Here is a 9,850-nt window from a genome sequence, read left to right as displayed (position 1 = left end):
CGGTCTGACCTGTAGTAACCTCTAGAGTTTGGTGTTGATGAGATACGGTCTGACCTGTAGTAACCTCTAGAGTTTGGTGTTAATGAGATACGGTCTGACCTGTAGTGACCTCTAGAGTTTGGTGTTGATGAGATACGGTCTGACCTGTAGTAACCTCTACAGTTTGGTGTTGATGAGATACGGTCTGACCTGTAGTAACCTCTAGAGTTTGGTGTTGATGAGATACGGTCTGACCTGTACTAACCTCTAGAGTTTGGTGTTGATGAGATACGGTCTGACCTGTAGTAACCTCTAGAGTTTGGTGTTAATGAGATACGGTCTGACCTGTAGTGACCTCTAGAGTTTGGTGGTGATGAGTTACGGTCTGACCTGTAGTAACCTCTAGAGTTTGGTGTTAATGAGATACGTTCTGACCTGTAGTAACTTCTAGAGTTTGGTGTTGATGAGATATGGTCTGACCTGTAGTAACCTCTAGAGTTTGGTGGTGATGAGATACGGTCTGACCTGTATTAACCTCTAGAGATTGGTGTTAATGAGATACGGTCTGACCTGTAGTAACCTCTACAGTTTGGTGGTAATGAGATACGGTCTGACCTGTAGTAACTTCTAGAGTTTGGTGTTGATGAGATACGGTCTGACCTGTAGTAACCTCTACAGTTTGGTGTTGATGAGATACGGTCTGACCTGTAGTAACCTCTAGAGTTTGGTGTTGATGAGATACGGTCTGACCTGTACTAACCTCTAGAGTTTGGTGTTGATGAGATACGGTCTGACCTGTAGTAACCTCTAGAGTTTGGTGTTGATGAGATACGGTCTGACCTGTAGTAACCTCTAGAGTTTGGTGGTGATGAGATACGGTCTGACCTGTAGTAACCTCTACAGTTTGGTGGTGATGAGATACGGTCTGACCTGTAGTAACTTCTAGAGTTTGGTGTTGATGAGATACGGTCTGACCTGTAGTAACCTCTAGAGTTTGGTGTTGATGAGATACGGTCTGACCTGTAGTAACTTCTAGAGTTTGGTGTTGATGAGATACGGTCTGACCTGTAGTAACCTCTAGAGTTTGGTGTTGATGAGATACGGTCTGACCTGTAGTAACTTCTAGAGTTTGGTGGTGATGAGATACGGTCTGACCTGTAGTAACCTCTAGAGTTTGGTGTTGATGAGATACGGTCTGACCTGTAGTAACCTCTAGAGTTTGGTGTTGATGAGATACGGTCTGACCTGTAGTAACCTCTAGAGTTTGGTGTTAATGAGATACGGTCTGACCTGTAGTGACCTCTAGAGTTTGGTGTTGATGAGATACGGTCTGACCTGTAGTAACCTCTACAGTTTGGTGTTGATGAGATACGGTCTGACCTGTAGTAACCTCTAGAGTTTGGTGTTGATGAGATACGGTCTGACCTGTACTAACCTCTAGAGTTTGGTGTTGATGAGATACGGTCTGACCTGTAGTAACCTCTAGAGTTTGGTGTTAATGAGATACGGTCTGACCTGTAGTGACCTCTAGAGTTTGGTGGTGATGAGTTACGGTCTGACCTGTAGTAACCTCTAGAGTTTGGTGTTAATGAGATACGTTCTGACCTGTAGTAACTTCTAGAGTTTGGTGTTGATGAGATATGGTCTGACCTGTAGTAACCTCTAGAGTTTGGTGGTGATGAGATACGGTCTGACCTGTATTAACCTCTAGAGATTGGTGTTAATGAGATACGGTCTGACCTGTAGTAACCTCTACAGTTTGGTGGTAATGAGATACGGTCTGACCTGTAGTAACTTCTAGAGTTTGGTGTTGATGAGATACGGTCTGACCTGTAGTAACCTCTACAGTTTGGTGTTGATGAGATACGGTCTGACCTGTAGTAACCTCTAGAGTTTGGTGTTGATGAGATACGGTCTGACCTGTACTAACCTCTAGAGTTTGGTGTTGATGAGATACGGTCTGACCTGTAGTAACCTCTAGAGTTTGGTGTTGATGAGATACGGTCTGACCTGTAGTAACCTCTAGAGTTTGGTGGTGATGAGATACGGTCTGACCTGTAGTAACTTCTAGAGTTTGGTGTTGATGAGATACGGTCTGACCTGTAGTAACCTCTACAGTTTGGTGGTGATGAGATACGGTCTGACCTGTAGTAACCTCTAGAGTTTGGTGTTGATGAGATACGGTCTGACCTGTACTAACCTCTAGAGTTTGGTGTTGATGAGATATGGTCTGACCTGTAGTAACTTCTAGAGTTTGGTGTTGATGAGATACGGTCTGACCTGTAGTAACCTCTAGAGTTTGGTGTTGATGAGATACGGTCTGACCTGTAGTAACCTCTAGAGTTTGGTGTTGATGAGATACGGTCTGACCTGTAGTAACCTCTAGACTTTGGTGTTGATGAGATACGGTCTGACCTGTAGTAACCTCTACAGTTTGGTGGTGATGAGATACGGTCTGACCTGTAGTAACCTCTAGAGTTTGGTGGTGATGAGATACGGTCTGACCTGTAGTAACCTCTAGAGTTTGGTGTTGATGAGATACGGTCTGACCTGTAGTAACCTCTACAGTTTGGTGTTGATGAGATACGGTCTGACCTGTAGTAACCTCTAGAGTTTGGTGGTGATGAGATACGGTCTGACCTGTAGTAACCTCTAGAGTTTGGTGGTGATGAGATACGGTCTGACCTGTAGTAACCTCTAGAGTTTGGTGTTGATGAGATACGGTCTGACCTGTAGTAACCTCTACAGTTTGGTGTTGATGAGATACGGTCTGACCTGTAGTAACCTCTACAGTTTGGTGTTGATGAGATACGGTCTGACCTGTAGTAATCTCTAGAGTTTGGTGTTAATGAGATACGGTCTGACCTGTAGTAACCTCTAGAGTTTGGTGTTGATGAGATACGGTCTGACCCGTAGTAACCTCTAGAGTTTGGTGTTGATGAGATACGGTCTGACCTGTAGTAACCTCTAGACTTTGGTGTTAACGGGTTACCCACCTGCATCCCAAATGGCACCCTGTTCCCTTGATGGTGCACTACTTGTGTGCACTACGTAGGGAATAGGGTGCCATCGTTGACACCACCATGGTCTCTCTCCATCTGTTCCTAGAAGACGGATGCTTCAGATAAGCCCTCAGGCATTCGGCAGGTGAAAGGTTCCAAACTAAACCCAGCAGCACTTACTCAACTTGCTACAATCGACTTGCTTCAACGAGGCAATTTAAGGTGTTAAGTTAACTGTCTTTTTTTTATACCAGACGCCAAGTACAGAGAGTCAAACGTACTTTGACATTGACGCACAAGTTCAAAGTCCACAACTAGTGAAACTTCTGAAAAGAGAGAGGAGATTGAAAACTATTGAGGTGATTGAAAACTATTGAGGAGATTGAAAACTATTGAGGTGATTGAAAACTATTGAGGTGATTGAAAACTATTGAGGAGATTGAAAACTATTGAGGAGATTGAAAACTATTGAGGAGATTGAAAACTATTGAGGAGATTGAAAACTATTGAGGAGATTGAAAACTATTGAGGAGATTGAAAACTATTGAGGTGATTGAAAACTATTGAGGAGATTGAAAACTATTGAGGAGATTGAAAACTATTGAGGAGATTGAAAACTATTGAGGAGATTGAAAACTATTGAGGAGATTGAAAACTATTGAGGAGATTGAAAACTATTGAGGAGATTGAAAACTATTGAGGAGATTGAAAACTATTGAATCTCCTAAAAAGAGAGAGAGGAGATTGAAAACTATTGAATCTCCTAAAAAGAGAGAGAGGAGATTGAAAACTATTGAATCTCCTAAAAAGAGAGAGGAGATTGAAAACTATTGAATCTCCTAAAAAGAGAGTGGAGATTGAAAACTATTGAATCTCCTAAAAAGAGATAGGAGATTGAAAACTTTTGAATCTCCTGAATAGGCAGAGAGGAGATTGAAAGTATTGAAATCTCTCTGGAACTAATTTCCAAACAGTGTTTGGGATTCCAGACTAGAGGAGCTCCTCAAACGGCATCATATTCCCTACGTAGTGCACTACTTTAGACCAGGGTTTATAGGGTAGTAGTGCACTACTTTAGACCAGGGTCTATAGGGAAGTAGTGCACTACTTTAGACCAGGGTTTATAGGGTAGTAGTGCACTACTTTAGACCAGGGTCTATAGGGTAGTAGTGCACTACTTTAGACCAGGGTCTATAGGGTAGTAGTGCACTACTTTAGACCAGGGTCTATAGGGTAGTAGTGCACTACTTTAGACCAGGGTCTATAGGGTAGTAGTGCACTACTTTAGACCAGGGTGCATACAGCTCAGCTCAAAAGCAGGGCACTACATAGGGAATAGGGTACCGTTAGGAACGAAGTCTAGGAATGTTCATGTTGTTTATTGCCTTTTATAGTCTAGAAAGTGAGGACTGAGGTTTTGCACTAGATTCTCTCTGCAGGGTTTTTAATGCAGAGGGGTAAGTAACTATGCCACTAATATCAAGGGATGCTTCCTGCCCATCTGCCTATAAACAGCACTGCCAATCATTATGAAATGATGAGTCCACAGAGTTAATTCACTGTGTCCCAGACAGTACTTCCAGAATGGGATCCACTTCCTCGTCTAATTCACTGTGTCCCAGACAGTACTTCCAGAATGGGATCCACTTCCTCGTCTAATTCACTGTGTCCCAGACAGTACTTCCAGAATGGGATCCACTTCCTCGTCTAATTCACTGGGTCCCAGACAGTACTTCCAGAATGGGATCCACTGGGTCCCTAGTCCCTCCTCCTCTACAGACAGTCACTGTGTGTCCCTAGTCCCTCCTCCTCTACAGACAGTCACTGTGTGTCCCTAGTCCCCTCCTCCTCTACAGACAGTCACTGTGTGTCCCTAGTCCCTCCTCCTCTACAGACAGTCACTGTGTGTCCCTAGTCCCTCCTCCTCTACAGTCACTGTGTGTCCCTAGTCCCTCCTCCTCTACAGTCACTGTGTGTCCCTAGTCCCTCCTCCTCTACAGTCACTGTGTGTCCCTAGTCCCTCCTCCTCTACAGTCACTGTGTGTCCCTAGTCCCCTCCTCCTCTACAGACAGTCACTGTGTGTCCCTAGTCCCTCCTCCTCTACAGACAGTCACTGTGTGTCCCTAGTCCCTCCTCCTCCTCTACAGTCACTGTGTGTCCCTAGTCCCTCCTCCTCTACAGACAGTCACTGTGTGTCCCTAGTCCCCTCCTCCTCTACAGACAGTCACTGTGTGTCCCTAGTCCCTCCTCTACAGACAGTCACTGTGTGTCCCTAGTCCCTCCTCCTCTACAGACAGTCACTGTGTGTCCCTAGTCCCTCCTCCTCTACAGTCACTGTGTGTCCCTAGTCCCTCCTCCTCTACAGACAGTCACTGTGTGTCCCTTGTCCCTCCTCTACAGTCACTGTGTGTCCCTAGTCCCTCCTCCTCTACAGACAGTCACTGTGTGTCCCTAGTCCCCTCCTCCTCTACAGACAGTCACTGTGTGTCCCTAGTCCCCTCCTCCTCTACAGACAGTCACTGTGTGTCCCTAGTCCCTCCTCCTCCTCTACAGTCACTGTGTGTCCCTAGTCCCTCCTCCTCTACAGACAGTCACTGTGTGTCCCTAGTCCCTCCTCCTCTACAGACAGTCACTGTGTGTCCCTAGTCCCTCCTCCTCTACAGACAGTCACTGTGTGTCCCTAGTCCCTCCTCCTCTACAGTCACTGTGTGTCCCTAGTCCCTCCTCCTCTACAGACAGTCACTGTGTGTCCCTTGTCCCTCCTCTACAGTCACTGTGTGTCCCTAGTCCCTCCTCCTCTACAGACAGTCACTGTGTGTCCCTAGTCCCCTCCTCCTCTACAGACAGTCACTGTGTGTCCCTAGTCCCCTCCTCCTCTACAGACAGTCACTGTGTGTCCCTAGTCCCCTCCTCCTCTCCAGACAGTCACTGTGTGTCCCTAGTCCCCTCCTCCTCTACAGACAGTCACTGTGTGTCCCTAGTCCCTCCTCCTCCTCTACAGACAGTCACTGTGTGTCCCTAGTCCCCTCCTCCTCTACAGACAGTCACTGTATGTCCCTAGTCCCCTCCTCCTCTACAGACAGTCACTGTGTGTCCCTAGTCCCCTCCTCCTCTACAGACAGTCACTGTATGTCCCTAGTCCCTCCTCCTCTACAGACAGTCACTGTGTGTCCCTAGTCCCTCCTCCTCTACAGACAGTCACTGTGTGTCCCTAGTCCCTCCTCCTCTACAGACAGTCACTGTATGTCCCTAGTCCCTCCTCCTCTCCAGACAGTCACTGTGTGTCCCTAGTCCCTCCTCCTCTACAGACAGTCACTGTATGTCCCTAGTCCCTCCTCCTCTCCAGACAGTCACTGTGTGTCCCTAGTCCCTCCTCCTCCTCTCCAGACAGTCACTGTGTGTCCCTAGTCCCTCCTCCTCTCCAGACAGTCACTGTGTGTCCCTAGTCCCTCCTCCTCTACAGACAGTCACTGTGTGTCCCTAGTCCCTCCTCCTCTACAGACAGTCACTGTATGTCCCTAGTCCCCTCCTCCTCTACAGACAGTCACTGTGTGTCCCTAGTCCCTCCTCCTCTACAGTCACTGTGTGTCCCTAGTCCCTCCTCCTCTACAGTCACTGTGTGTCCCTAGTCCCTCCTCCTCTACAGTCACTGTGTGTCCCTAGTCCCCTCCTCCTCTACAGACAGTCACTGTGTGTCCCTAGTCCCTCCTCCTCTACAGTCACTGTGTGTCCCTAGTCCCTCCTCCTCTCCAGTCACTGTGTGTCCCTAGTCCCCTCCTCCTCTACAGACAGTCACTGTGTGTCCCTAGTCCCTCCTCCTCTACAGTCACTGTGTGTCCCTAGTCCCTCCTCCTCTACAGACAGTCACTGTGTGTCCCTAGTCCCCTCCTCCTCTACAGACAGTCACTGTGTCCCTAGTCCCTCCTCCTCTACAGTCACTGTGTCCCTAGTCCCTCCTTCTCTACAGTCACTGTGTCCCTAGTCCCTCCTCCTCTACAGTCACTGTGTGTCCCTAGTCCCTCCTCCTCTACAGTCACTGTGTGTCCCTAGTCCCTCCTCCTCTCCAGACAGTCACTGTGTGTCCCTAGTCCCTCCTCCTCTACAGACAGTCACTGTGTGTCCCTAGTCCCTCCTCCTCTCCAGTCACTGTGTGTCCCTAGTCCCCTCCTCCTCTACAGACAGTCACTGTGTGTCCCTAGTCCCTCCTCCTCTCAAGTCACTGTGTGTCCCTAGTCCCCTCCTCCTCTACAGACAGTCACTGTGTGTCCCTAGTCCCTCCTCCTCTACAGACAGTCACTGTGTGTCCCTAGTCCCTCCTCCTCTACAGACAGTCACTGTGTGTCCCTAGTCCCTCCTCCTCTCCAGACAGTCGCTGTGTGTCCCTAGTCCCCTCCTCCTCTACAGACAGTCACTGTGTGTCCCTAGTCCCTCCTCCTCTACAGTCACTGTGTATCCCTAGTCCCTCCTCCTCTCCAGTCACTGTGTGTCCCTAGTCCCTCCTCCTCTCCAGTCACTGTGTGTCCCTAGTCCCTCCTCCTCTACAGTCACTGTGTGTCCCTAGTCCCTCCTCCTCTACAGTCACTGTGTGTACCTAGTCCCTCCTCATCTACAGTCACTGTGTGTCCCTAGTCCCTCCTCCTCTACAGTCACTGTGTGTCCCTAGTCCCTCCTCCTCTACAGTCACTGTGTGTCCCTAGTCCCTCCTCCTCTACAGTCACTGTGTGTCCCTAGTCCCCTCCTCCTCTCCAGTCACTGTGTGTCCCTAGTCCCCTCCTCCTCTACAGACAGTCACTGTGTGTCCCTAGTCCCTCCTCCTCTCCAGTCACTGTGTGTCCCTAGTCCCCTCCTCCTCTACAGACAGTCACTGTGTGTCCCTAGTCCCTCCTCCTCTACAGACAGTCACTGTGTGTCCCTAGTCCCTCCTCCTCTACAGACAGTCACTGTGTGTCCCTAGTCCCTCCTCCTCTACAGTCACTGTGTGTCCCTAGTCCCTCCTCCTCTCCAGACAGTTACTGTGTGTCCCTAGTCCCTCCTCCTCTCCAGACAGTCACTGTGTGTCCCTAGTCCCCTCCTCCTCTACAGACAGTCACTGTGTGTCCCTAGTCCCTCCTCCTCTACAGTCACTGTGTGTCCCTAGTCCCTCCTCCTCTACAGTCACTGTGTGTCCCTAGTCCCTCCTCCTCTACAGTCACTGTGTGTCCCTAGTCCCTCCTCCTCTACAGTCACTGTGTGTCCCTAGTCCCTCCTCCTCTACAGTCACTGTGTGTCCCTAGTCCCTCCTCCTCTACAGTCACTGTGTGTCCCTAGTCCCCTCCTCCTCTACAGACAGTCACTGTGTGTCCCTAGTCCCTCCTCCTCTACAGTCACTGTGTGTCCCTAGTCCCTCCTCCTCTACAGTCACTGTGTGTCCCTAGTCCCTCCTCCTCTCCAGTCACTGTGTGTCCCTAGTCCCCTCCTCCTCTACAGACAGTCACTGTGTGTCCCTAGTCCCTCCTCCTCTACAGTCACTGTGTGTCCCTAGTCCCTCCTCCTCTACAGTCACTGTGTGTCCCTAGTCCCTCCTCCTCTACAGTCACTGTGTGTCCCTAGTCCCCTCCTCCTCTACAGACAGTCACTGTGTGTCCCTAGTCCCTCCTCCTCTACAGTCACTGTGTGTCCCTAGTCCCTCCTCCTCTACAGTCACTGTGTGTCCCTAGTCCCTCCTCCTCTACAGTCACTGTGTGTCCCTAGTCCCCTCCTCCTCTACAGACAGTCACTGTGTGTCCCTAGTCCCTCCTCCTCTACAGTCACTGTGTGTCCCTAGTCCCTCCTCCTCTCCAGTCACTGTGTGTCCCTAGTCCCCTCCTCCTCTACAGACAGTCACTGTGTGTCCCTAGTCCCTCCTCCTCTACAGTCACTGTGTGTCCCTAGTCCCTCCTCCTCTACAGACAGTCACTGTGTGTCCCTAGTCCCCTCCTCCTCTACAGACAGTCACTGTGTCCCTAGTCCCTCCTCCTCTACAGTCACTGTGTCCCTAGTCCCTCCTTCTCTACAGTCACTGTGTCCCTAGTCCCTCCTCCTCTACAGTCACTGTGTCCCTAGTCCCTCCTCCTCTCCAGTCACTGTGTGTCCCTAGTCCCTCCTCCTCTCCAGTCACTGTGTGTCCCTAGTCCCTCCTCCTCTCCAGTCACTGTGTGTCCCTAGTCCCTCCTCCTCTCCAGTCACTGTGTGTCCCTAGTCCCTCCTCCTCTCCAGTCACTGTGTGTCCCTAGTCCCTCCTCCTCTCCAGTCACTGTGTGTCCCTAGTCTCTCATTCCTCTGCATACTGTGTAGTTCACCAGGACTTCTCCTGAAAGGTCTGGGTCTGCTGCTTCACACACACTGGGTGTGTTCCAGGTGGTCTGTTTTGCAGTCATGCTGCACACACCCTCAATGCTAACACTGTAAACATGTCTGTGTGTTTTCTACAGTTTCCTTCCTCAATGCTAACACTGTAAACATGTCTGTGTGTTTTCTACAGTTTCCTTCCTCAATGCTAACATTGTAAACATGTCTGTGTGTTTTCTACAGTTTCCTTCCTCAATGCTAACACTGTAAACATGTCAGTGTGTTTTCTACAGTTTCCTTCCTCAATGCTAACACTGTAAACATATCTGTGTGTTTTCTACAGTTTCCTTCCTAATACTGTAGGGATGTCTGTGTTTTCTGCAGTTTCCTTCCTAATACTGTGAAGATGTCTGTGTGTTTTCTGCAGTTTCCTTCCAGCCCTACCACAGTGAGGCACGTTGTTAGCTCAACACAACAATGTAAATACTGTGTGACGTGAAAGTGTCAGGGCTTCACGGTAAACATTCCTCCAATGTATTGTGATGCATGCTATACATACGTA

The 9,850-nt window shown here is 49.0% G+C and overlaps 1 long non-coding RNA gene across 1 annotated transcript; it reads left to right on the top strand.

Annotated features, from left to right (window-relative positions):
* The first annotated feature begins 2,559 nt into the window (after positions 1-2,559).
* On the top strand, positions 2,560-9,648 carry LOC135554827 (uncharacterized). The gene is made up of 2 exons (XR_010457752.1): positions 2,560-3,530; positions 3,761-9,648. It is a non-coding gene; the product is annotated as an uncharacterized LOC135554827 (long non-coding RNA).
* Positions 9,649-9,850: the final 202 nt, after the last annotated feature.

Source organism: Oncorhynchus masou, chromosome 2 (assembly GCF_036934945.1).
Source record: "Oncorhynchus masou masou isolate Uvic2021 chromosome 2, UVic_Omas_1.1, whole genome shotgun sequence".
In the NCBI taxonomy this organism is placed as follows: domain Eukaryota; kingdom Metazoa; phylum Chordata; class Actinopteri; order Salmoniformes; family Salmonidae; genus Oncorhynchus; species Oncorhynchus masou.
Note: the sequence above shows the minus strand (reverse complement) of the source record. Positions and strands in the feature narration are given on the sequence as shown.